Source organism: Musca autumnalis, unplaced genomic scaffold (genome assembly GCF_047663935.1).
Source record: "Musca autumnalis isolate F117 unplaced genomic scaffold, ASM4766393v1 scaffold_2, whole genome shotgun sequence".
NCBI classification, from domain to species: domain Eukaryota; kingdom Metazoa; phylum Arthropoda; class Insecta; order Diptera; family Muscidae; genus Musca; species Musca autumnalis.
This window is the reverse complement of record NW_027411755.1, coordinates 233,472,032-233,484,556: the sequence shown is the minus strand read 5'-3', so window position 1 is coordinate 233,484,556 and position 12,525 is coordinate 233,472,032.

The window sequence follows — 12,525 nt, the reverse complement described above, 5'->3', positions numbered from 1 at the left end:
TCAAATACCTCAAATCTGCCTAAAATATATATGAGAGCTATATTCAAATCTTAACCGATTTCGATATTATTTGGCACCCTATTTCTAGGCCAAATCCCGGCAAACATTCCAAATTTTACTGAAATCGGACGTACATAGCGCGTTTCGTGCATCAAATACTTAAAATCGGCCGAGAATATATATGCGAGCTATATCCAAATTTTAACTGATTTCTATATAATTTGGCACACTTATTTCTAGACTAAATACCATCGCACATTTCAAATTTAATTGAAATCGGATGTAAATAGCGTGTTTCGTGCACCAAATGCCTTAAATCGGGCGAAAATATATATGGGGCTACATCTAAATCTGAACCGATTTCTATATAATTTGGCACACTTATTTCTAGACTAAATTCCGTCGCACATTCCAAATTTCATTGAAATCGGACATATATAGCGTGTTTTGTGCACCAAATGCCTTAAATCGGGCGAATATATATATGGGGGCTATATCCAAATCTGAACCGATTTTTAGTCTATTTCTAGACTAAATACCATCGCACATTTCAAATTTAATTGAAATCGGATGTAAATAGCGTGTTTCGTGCACCAAATGCCTTAAATCGGGCGAAAATATATATGGGGCTACATCTAAATCTGAACCGATTTCTATATAATTTGGCACACTTATTTCTAGACTAAATTCCGTCGCACATTCCGAATTTCATTGAAATCGGACATATATAGCGTGTTTTGTGCACCAAATGCCTTAAATCGGGCGAAGATATATATGGGGGCTATATCCAAATCTGAACCGATTTTTACCAAAATAAATAGCGTTCGTCCCTTGGCCAAAAAAACTATCTTCCCTAATTTTCATGCGAATCGGACAATAAATCCGACCTGTACTTTATTTACAAAAATACATGGCCAGACGGACAGCCAGACGAACATGCGTAAATCGACTCAAAAAGTGATTCTATGTACTATATCCCTTAAAGTAACTATGGGTCTATCTCGTTTCCTTTTGCATGTTACAAACTAATGCACAAAGACATAATACCCCTTACCACAAGGTGGTGTAGGGTATAAATAGGACTCCTCCGAAATTCAACAAAATATATAGCCTAATTCACCAGAGGCCATCCCTGTACATCATCTGAAAATTACATGGAAATCGGTTGAGAAGTTGTGGAGATATAACATACCCCGCCCCCTCCGAGTAAAAAACCCGAAAATAAACTGAAATGCTTTGCTGATGAAAAAAATTGAAAAAGTGCCCGATTTCACTCAGAAATTCCCATATAAACTTTAAAGGGTCGCAAATGATTATTTCAATAAGTAAAAAAACGATAAAACAAACTTAGTATACCCTCCATACTATGGTGGAGGTTATAAAAACATGAAATCAATCTTAAGTTGGCGCGAAAATATCGTCTATAAATTTCAAAAATTAATTTATTTTATAAGTACCACCCTAATATGTTGTTTGTATGCATCATTAATAATTGATGAAATAATGTTGTATGCTTGGTATCCCTTCATAGTTATGTACCATTGCCGCCAAACTCTACTGCTTAACTTTAACTGGCATTCTGAAGGCGGAACCTGTTAAATAAAACGTTTATCGCGTGCTTTATGTTGTGGTTGGGAGTTTTTTTCGCTTTCTTGTTCTTTCAACCTGTAAATAATTGCATGTGTTGAAAGATATCGATGGGAATTTTTTGGTGTTCGTAAATGAAATATTCTTCTTGGAATGAATGGCTGGTTGTCTTGCCATCGTTGTGTAAGTTATTCGTTTCGATTTTCAATTTCTTAAAGAAAATGGGTTAAATATTCGGGGAATAATGTAGATATTAAAGATAGTTGGGTAATTGGGGTAAAAAGAATTTACTACTCTGTAACGTATACATATGTACATGTTAACTCCAACTCCAACAACAACAACAAGGGGCTCCTAATTGCGCAAAAACAACTATTCTTATTCATGGCAACTGTTATTCTTCCGCTGCAACAGAAGAGCAATATTTCTAATGTAGCAATTCGCTTACATGGAGCCCATCTACACTCCTGCCTTTCTCTGGGTCAGGCACCCAGTTGACAATGGAACTCCACATTCCAGCCGAAGCTCCCACCGCCATATGGGGTCTCGATTTTGGAATCAAACCACATCATCTCAGGTGCTCTCATATGGGGGGCAACACTACTGCCTGGTTAGATCCGATGATCAAGCTTCGTAGCCAACGACTACTACTAGTTGAACTCCAACCAGCCGTGGAGTGGTGACCATCAAGAAATTAAACAGTGAATATGTTGTCCCTACAGGGGCCGTGCAACGGATAACACAACATAAGATTTGACAATGCCACCCTCATGGGTGACTGGAACGATATCCACAACGAAATACGACGCCGAACCAATACGCCCAAATTGTAGAGTTAATTATGTGAAAGGATTACATCCTTGACTGTCTCCAAGTGTTCTACTGAAATCCCACCCACCCCTCCTTAAGTAATACCCATATTTGGTAAATCTTTAATGTTATCATAGTAAGGACATTCCGTCAGTATACTCCTCCAGTTCTCGGTCAGACCCACTACTACATGCATTTAGAGAGAATTCTCTAAGCATCCATGGACACAGTACGACAGGCAGGCAGTCATGCTAACATGACTACATATTGACACGACAAAAACTTCTACGTCCCACAACAGACTCAGCTGTGGTATGCCATACAAGTGCATCATATTTTGACAGGAAACAAAAAGTCCACCATATATGATACACACAGAACGCCTGCTCAAGCTCCAGTCGGCCCTCAAGACCTTTCTTACCACGCAGCTGTCAATTTGTCCTTCAAGCGATAAAAGTGTGGCATATTTTTGCAGCCGAGTGTATTTTTCCATAGATATATCGCCTATATATGTAGGTCCACGTCTTGGTATAGATACATTTTTATACAGGTTTATATATAACCGAACTAGTTGCCATTTTAAATTTGAAGTTCCCGTTGGTCACAAAACTTCTTTCTCCACCAAAAATTTTTAATAAAGCTGCATATTTTGGTATAGGTTCCATATAACTGTACCTCTCGATTTTAGGTATTTTGGAGATATTAGCCAAATTTTTTGGCCCTGCGGCCAAAAAACTGCTCTATCACAATTGCCAACATAGGTCCATTTTTGTAAAGGCCCCCTAAAACGGTATCTCCCGATTTTTGATGTTTTGAGAATAGCGGAAATTTGACATTTGAGGTTCCCATGGGTCACCACTTTGATATATGGGGCAGGTCATCGCCCCATATGAAGGAAGGTTCCGCCCGATTGAAGACATTTTTAGCACATTTTCTGGCCAAATTCAATCTACGTGGAAGCTGTGTTGGCATCAATGCAGAAAAATAGGTAAACATGGGTTGAAGCCAACAAGTTTTTTATGCTCCCTTCCGATTTCTGGCTTAACCATACATTTTATAGACCTATGCCTAAAGAAAGACTCAAAGAATACTCCTTGGGCCACATGATACTGGCATATGCTTTTTCGATGTATCCACTGCATCCACCTAAAATTGATGCTGATATTTTGAATCCGGAATTTAGGGGTTTTTTAATGTTTATACCCTCCACCATAAGAGGGGGGGGGTATATTAAGTTTGTCATTCCGTTTGAAACTACTCGAGATAATCTTTGTAGACCCCATAAACTATATATATTCTTGATCAGCGTGCAATTCTTCATCGACATAGCCATGTCAGTCCCTCTGTGGAAATCACTCTAGCGTCCGAACGGATTGAATTAGGTGTATGAAATTTTGGTAGAATCTATTATATGTACGTAGGACTTTAGGTATTGAAAGCGGGCTATGTAGGTCCACGTTTTCGTATAGCCCCCATACAAAGTGACGCGTGACGCGTCGTCGTTTGAAGGAATTTTTAAGATATTTGTCCCATTTTACCACCGAATTGGTTGTAATTTGGTATTTTGCGTTTCCAGAGGCTAAAAAGCATGTCTACCAAAGTGTGTTTATATAGGTTCACGTTTTGGTATAGCCCCCATATAACGCGCATATATAGTACGCGTCACTTTAAGATATTTTTATCATTTAGCTTTATATTTTGTGTTTCCAGAGGCTAAGAAACATTTCTACCATAAAATGTTTATATAGGTCCACGTTTTGATATAGCCCCCATAAGACGATAGCTCCCGATTTTCGGTATTTTGAAGGTTTTAACCTCATGATCACACCGAAATGGCTTAAATTTGGTATTTAGTGTTCGTTGGGGGTAGGTATAGGTCCACGCCTTCATATAGCCTTCATAGGACGGTACCTCCTGATTTTCGGTATTTCGAAGGATGTGACCTCAATATCCCACCGAAATGACTGAAATGTGGTAGTAAGTCTTCGTTAAGAGTATACAATTTTGCACCTGAAATTGGTCGGTATAGGTCTTCATATAGCTCCCATAGAACGGTACCTCCCGATTTTCGGTATATGGAAGGTTTAAGCCTCATTATTCCGCCGAAGTGGAATTTGGTATTTAGTCTTTTTCTGTGCTACAAAAATTTCCCTCAGAAATTTGTCGGTATACGTCCACGTTTTGATGTACCCCCCAAAGGACGGTATATCCGAATTTTTAGTATGTTGAAGGTTTTAGCCGCATTATAACACTGAAATGGCTGCAAGTTGGTACTTAGTCTTCGTTGAGGGTATAAAACTTTCCACCTGAAATTTTTCGGTATAGGTCCATGTCTTCGTATAGGCCCTATAGAACGTTACCTCCCGATTTTCGGTATTTTGAAGGTTGTGGTTCAATATCCCATCGAAATGACTGACATTTTTGTAGTTAGTCTTCGTTCGATATTTGGCACTAAGTTTTTGATAGGGGTATGAAACATTCCACGCGAAATGTGCCGGTATAGGTCGAGTCCTCAAATATCCCCCATAGGACCGTAACTCCCGATTTAAAGTATTTTGAAAGTTGTGGCCTCAATATACCACCGATATGACTGAAATTTAGTATTTCAACGGCCATGAGTATATAAAATATTACAGAATAGAATTATCAGTATAATCCATTTTCTTCAAATAACCCCCATAGACGCGTACTTCCCGATTTTCGGTATTTTGAAGGCTGTGTCATCAATATCCAATCGAAACGGATGATATTTAATAGTCCGTTGGTGGTATAAAACTTTCCACCTGAAATTTTCCGGTATTCTTCCATGTTTTTATATAGACCCCATAGAAAGTTTCCTCCCAATTTTCGATATTTTGAAAGTTTTAGCCACATTATTCACCGGAAATAACTGAAATTTGGTATTTAGTCTTCGCTGGAGTTATGAAACTTTCCTCCAGAAATTTATCGGTACAGGTCAACGTTTTATACAGCCTCCATAGAACGATGCTCCCGATGTTGTTAACTATCCAAACCCAGAATATACAGGTCTAGTCGGTATTGCCCAATTTATTGTATTTCGCTCAATTCGGAATATTGTAAATATTGGTCCATGGGCTGTTTTGAAGGGAGTATTATCAGTTGAGATATTATTAACTTCAATACAGTTCGTGGTGGAGGGTATAAAAAGTTCGGCTCTGCCGAACTTAACGCTTTTCTTACTTGTTTTTAATAATCCGGACGCGCAACAAGATAATATACAAAACCGATTATAGGATTACAGAACTCGTGATTTTATGTCGTTTAATTTATATCTTATGAGTGTGCTCCTTACAGCATCCTAGTAATTGGAGTCTATAGGCCAAAATTTAATGCCTGAATTTTTTTAAAAACCTATTTTTTGCGTGTAAAATTTACAAGTGTCATTCAATTTCCTTTGAACCCCGTGTGAATTTAATTGTTTTACGCGACGGATCTAATGAGCCCTTCCGCGATATTGGTGCCTTGGGAGTAGGAAAATCAGCAAAAGTATATTTTGACAAATCCGCGTACCAAACCGAGATTTTCTTTAAATATGTTTACATAAATGGAATTCTTTATACCCGATTATAATATTTGCGAAAACGAGTATCATAAATTACAGAGATACGCAAGTAATATGGGCCTTTTACGCAAAATATAATGTGGAGCCACATTCGCGGTTCTTGAAGAATCTTTTTAAAATAGGTGTATATTGACGTATTTTTGACGGGTGCCAATGAAACCGGATGCGCATCAAAATCGTATGCACATTGCGCAACTTTTACACACTTTAAGGTTATTGGCATTGTGAGATCCAACTGACGACACACAATGGCCGCTGAGTGAAACATCGAAATATGCATAGATATTGAAAGAGATTGAGTCGCTATATTCAAAATCGCGAATAACAGGTTTTTTAATTTTAATATTTTTTAATGATTGTAATTTCAATATTACTCTTAATTTCCTATACTTATAAGTTATCAAAGCAAGCAGTTAAGCTCTCGCGATGGTAAACCATTTTTCTCGATGAAGTTTTAGCAGTACACATATAATATTTGGCAAAATCGTTGGAGAACTCTCAAATATTGTTTCTAATTTTTCTACACGAACCAAAAATATATTTGGAATAATATTTTAACAATGAGTTTTTTCTCTTTTGTTGTTGCTATAATATGCAATTTATAAAGCCAATGTTTATAATTTTGGTTTCATATTTTTTACGCGTTGTCTAGATACTGTATAATTTAGATTTGCTCCTAGATTTTTTTTAATTTTTTGATTTTCCGTGAAAATAAAATCAAATTATAGAAATTATGTTTCATCTACGGAACGATATCAAATGCTGTTACTGATATATGCATACATTTTCTCATTACAACAAATAAGAAATTTTAAATTTTTTTTCTTTATAAGAGAATAAAACCGTCCAATTTTTTGAACGCGAACAGATTTGAAACCAGAATTTTTTCCTTAAAATCTATACCAAAAATCGTAGATGTGCTCGCAAAAATGTTTTTATTTTTTTTCAAATGAAATTGTAAGGGAAATTTGGTTTTTCCCATATACACTTTCTTACAGGCAACATCTGCTTCACCGAAATAAAGGTTTTAGACCCCAAGTATATTTGGACGAAATCCGTTGCAGACAATTTGGAGTAGATATAGCAATGTCCGTCCATCTGTCTGATTGGTTGGAGTGCACGATAACTCTTGAACGGATCAGACGATTCGGTCCAACATTTGGCCTTTGTAATATTTTGTCTAAACATAGATTAAGTTCGAAGATGGGTGAAATCGGTACACTCTTCGGGTACCCCCCCACAAAAGTTCAAAACTTTTCGCTAGTTTCTGTTCGAAAATCCTCTGGAAATATAAACCGATGCTACTTCTTGTCGTCCTGATCACAGCGATATTATTTTCACGTGGGCAAGTACATTCTTCCTGACATAGTGGTTCAAAACCTCTATATTATACGGTGACTAACTGAAAGAGCTGGAGGAGGATAAGATCCACTTCCAAAATAGACTATGCCGATGCATTTCTTCAGGTACCTCCTTCGTAAAACATTTGAGCTTTAATCCAAATATATTTTTGGCCAGTGGGTAATTGCTTTCTAAAGGTGGCCTAGTGGCCTGATGTTAGGTGAACAAAGAAGGACACAGCTATTAATGCCGCGTAAAACATATTCAGCAATTCTACCTCGACGGTTCTATACAAGATCACTACCCTGACACAATAAGTATGGATCACTAGTGTAAATAAAAATCGGACAATCCCATGGCAGCGGGTTCTTTCGTACTGGACATGACCCCTTACCATAGTGTTTCGACCAGCGGCTACCAACTCAGCAGCATACCTCTGCCTCTACTTTTTCTATGCTTATACAACAACAACATCAATAGTGTCAAGTTCAAGCGAGACAAGCCTGTATTTGTTCAATAATTCAAAGGGATAAATGAGAAAATAACTTTAAACAGGTCAAGTTTTGTTTTTAAAAAACATTTCCGTTCACATTGTGTTTGTTTGTTCGGATATGGTCTAATAAAATACAGTATAAGCAAAATGAATAAAGTCCTACATATTCGCTTTCCATGCTATAGTTCCTGTTAATCAAAATCTGGTCAATCCAGTTCTAACTGTAAGTTGACTTAGCGTTAGTTGAAGTTATGTGTAAATTATGGGCTTAAATCTTGCAGTGCGACATCTATGCGTCAGTTAACGCATTAGTTTAGTTTATAACCAAAATAGTTTGGACACAAATATGAATACTTGAATGAATTGTGGATTTTCTTTTACTATTTGGTTTTTGTCTAGGGAGTATTCCTGTTATTATAACAGTTTCGAAAAATACAATTAATAATTAATGTTATATTCGTTATATTCTATTCATATCCAGTTCACAAAAAAAAAAAAAACAAAAATAAGAAAAATAAACAACCTTAAAAGTTATCGAAAACATTTAATTTGATACATTTATAACAAATCGAATATTCTACTATAATTTTGGGCACAAAAAAGAAATGAAAAAATTAAATTAGTTTTATTTATCCAATGTCGGTTCTACATTTCGATAATCCTTCACGAAACTATTCCCTTAAAGAGCAGTACACATTGTCAGTTTTGAATGTCAATATTTCTGAAGTATCGATAACTGTCCAACCATCCAGCAACCACAAAACATTTGGCGGTTGCATGATGAATGATAAAAATAAACGGCCAAACTAGCAAGCAACAACAAAGCTGTCATTCAGAACTGACAATGTGTACCCCGCTTAAAAAAGAACAAGTATGAACGGCATTAAGTTCGGCCAGGCCAAACTAGTTATACTCTCCACCACGAGTTGTATTGAAGTAAAATGGAACAATTACTTCCCTTTCGTTTATGAAGAAGACTAAATAACAAATTTCAGCAAGTTCAGTAAAATAATGTGGCTAATCTTCAAATGTCGATCTATATCTACAAATTTCGAAATGGCGAAAAGTTTTTAAGACTCAAGAAAGTCTAAATACCAAATTTCCGATATTTCGGTAAAACCTTCAAAATACCGAAAAACGGGAGGTACGATTCTATGGGGGATATAGGAACCAGCGGACCTATACTGATAATGCACTTCTGGAATATTTTATATCCCAATGGAAGACTAAATACCAAATTTTAGTCATTTCGGATGGGTTGCTGTGGCTAAAACTTTCAAAATACCCATAATCAGGAGGTACCGTTCTATGGGGGCTATATGAAGGCGTGGACCTATACCGAATATTTTTAGGGAGAAAGTTTTACACCCCTAACGAAGACTAAAGCTGGGTACACATTGTCAGTTTTGAATGACAGCTTTGCGGTTGCTTGTGGTCGTTCATTTTTGTCATTCATCATGCAACCACACATGGGCGGTCGGACATGGTTATATCGACTTAGAATTTTACTCTGTTCAACAATATTGTACACACCTTATAGGGTCTCCGATGATTATTTCTATGTGTTACAAAGGGAATGACAAATTTAATTATACCCTCCACATTATGGTGGAAGTATTTTACTTATATATATAGTTTGGGTTGGGACTTACAGTGAAAATTTGTGTAGAATATTTCTTCTTTTAAAACCTTTCGTCTGAAACTAAATTTCATGTTACTTACATGCATGAACTCGACAAAAGAACGAAACAAATTTATTCAAAAATATTTGGGTGTTTTGTTGGCAAAATTGATGTATATATTTTCTTGATATATATTGCAAATACATATTTCATTTATTCGGCGACTTATACTGAAATTTGATGGAGATCATTTTTGTCTTTGACGTCTTCTATCTAAAATGAAGTTTTATGGGGCAAAACTTATTAAACTCAGACAAAGTACAACATTAACTCTAAAACGTGATTTTACTTTTGGCAGATTCCTGGCATTTAGGTACGATTTAGAGTTTTGGTGTATTTGTAAAATTTTATGACAAATAATTTTGTAGAATATTTTGATCTGATACGATAACATTTTAAAGGAGTTTTTAAACGTTTTTGAAAAAAGGGACCAGAAAGACCCCTTTAGTGACTCGCATGAGGGTTAATTTTCTTCATAAAAATATACCCCGCATTTTCGTCAGTAATATTGCCAAAGACACTTTATACCTAAAATGCAAGCATTCCAAGAAATCTGATGACGAATATTTCAAAACCTGTAGAAATGGGCGGAACTTGCCACCCCTATTCAGGTTACTTCCCGACGTAAACTTTCAAAACCCTGATACACGTGTCTTCTTTTTTCGGCCCTCTTTCATAATCTGGTCGAATTATCTTGTAATTATTTTTGGTGTTGTACAGTGTTATAAGGTGATTAGGCGAAAAAACCTCACGCACAAAATTATTTTAAAATTTGAATTTATCAAAATTATGGGCAATTTTTCGAAGTCACTGTAAGCAGATATATAATTGAAAATAAACTTTAGAGCCACATGAGAAAACCGAACTGACATTACATTTGTTTCTCACTAATTTTCTTTAATTCTGAGAATCATCTTCTTCTTCTTTATTTGCATATCCGTTGTTCGGATGTTAAGCGATCATACATTTTGTTACATTCTTATTGGAAATATTTATTTTATGTGGAAAGCGATAGTTGTCTGTTTTTAGCTGCTGTAAGAAGACTGAGTTCATCACGGTATCCGGTCCAGTCTTGAATATTTTTTAGCCAGGACAGTTCTCTTCGACCTCTACAACGTCTTCCTTCAACTTGGGATTTGAGAATTATCTGCAGTATCTTATATTTATTGTTCCTCATCAAATGTCCCAAATAAGAAATTTTTCGGGTTTTGATGGTTTTCATTAACTGTCGTTGTTCATTAATTCTTCTTAAGACTTCGGTATTTGACACTCGATCGGTCCATGGAATTTTGAGCACACGTCGGTATGTCCACATTTCAAAAGCTTCCAGTTTCTTCTCGTCTGCTGATTTTACAGTCCATGTTTCAGCACCGTATAATAGAACTGACCATACATAGCATTTGATAAACCGTTTTTTAAGTTCAATATTGATGTCGTGGCTGTTTAGTACTTTTCTGTACTTGAGAAACGCTTCTCTCGCCATTTCTATCCGACATCTTATTTCTTTAGAAGACTCCCATTGCTCATTTAATTGCACTCCCAAGTATTTATACGATTTTACTCTCTCTATTTCTGATTCACTGATTTTTAGTGAGGAGTCGTAAACATTGTTACTTTTACTAATGATCATAAATTTTGTCTTATTGAGATTAATATGTAATCCGTACGAATTACTTGTTTCGTTGAGAGAATTAAGGAGATTTTGGAGGCCACCTAAATAGCTCGCTACTATCATGGTGTCATCAGCGTATCGTATATTGTTAATGAATTGCCCATGTATTTTTATTCCAATCCTCTTTCCTTCTACACACTCTCGAAAAATCTGTTCCGCATATATATTAAATAATAATGGTGAGAGTATACACCCCTGTCGAACACCTTTGGATATTGTTATTTCATCGGATGTTTCACCGGATACTTCTACTGATGCTGTCTGGTTCCAGTAAAGATTTTTTTATGCATCTTAGTTCTTTGGGTTCAATACCTATTGATGTTAAAATTTCAACCAGTTTGTCGTGTCGAACTGTGTCAAATGCCTTTTCGTAGTCCACGAAACAAATAAATATGTCTTTTTGGACATCGTGACACTTCTGGATGAGCACTTGAACACCAAGCAGTGCTTCCCGGGTTCCCATTCCCTCCTTAAATCCAAATTGGGTTTCTCCCATTGCTGCTTCACATTTAGTGTATATTCTTTTGTGAATAATACGTAAAAAAATTTTTAAGGCGTGACTCATTAGACTAATTATTCTATAATCGTTGCAATTCCTGGCGTTTGCTTTCTTTGGTATGGGAACAAATGTAGATTTCAGCCAATCTCGTGGATATTGTCCTGTGTCGTATATATCGTTGAAGAGTTTCACAAACAGTTGTATATTATTTTCATCTATTAATTTGAGCAATTCAGCGGGAATTTCGTCTGGTCCCACAGCTTTTCTGTCCTTCAGGGTTTTTATTGCATAGACGACTTCTTCTTTGGTAATAGGATTTTCGCTTTCAAGGGAATTTTCATTGCGATTATAGTCTGATCTGTTCTGATCTGTAAACAATTTTGATATGTATTCCTTCCATACTTGCTTTTGTTTTGAGATTTCAAAAACGGGTTGGTTGTTATCGTCAAAGAGTATATTTGGCGGTTTTCTTCTGTATATTCCGGCTGTTTCTTTCAGCTTTTTGTGCAAATTAAAGTCGTCGTGGAGTGTTTGCAGGGCTTCAATTTCTTCACATTTACGTTTGATTTGTTCATTTTTAGCGATGCGCGTTGCGATTCTTATTTCTTTATTGACTTCCCAATATCTTTCAAAGTTTACGTTTTTGAATTTTTTCCGTTCTAATCGAAGTTCTCTGATTTCATCAGTCATCCACTCTTCATATTTTGGGGCTGGATCTTTTTTTAAACTATTTCTCATAGTATTTTTGATAATATCCTTAACATCATTCCATACCGTTTCTATACCATCTTGCTGGATTATTCTGAGGTCGGAGTTAATAGTATCCGCAACTGCTCGTCTAATTATGGGATTGCTTAA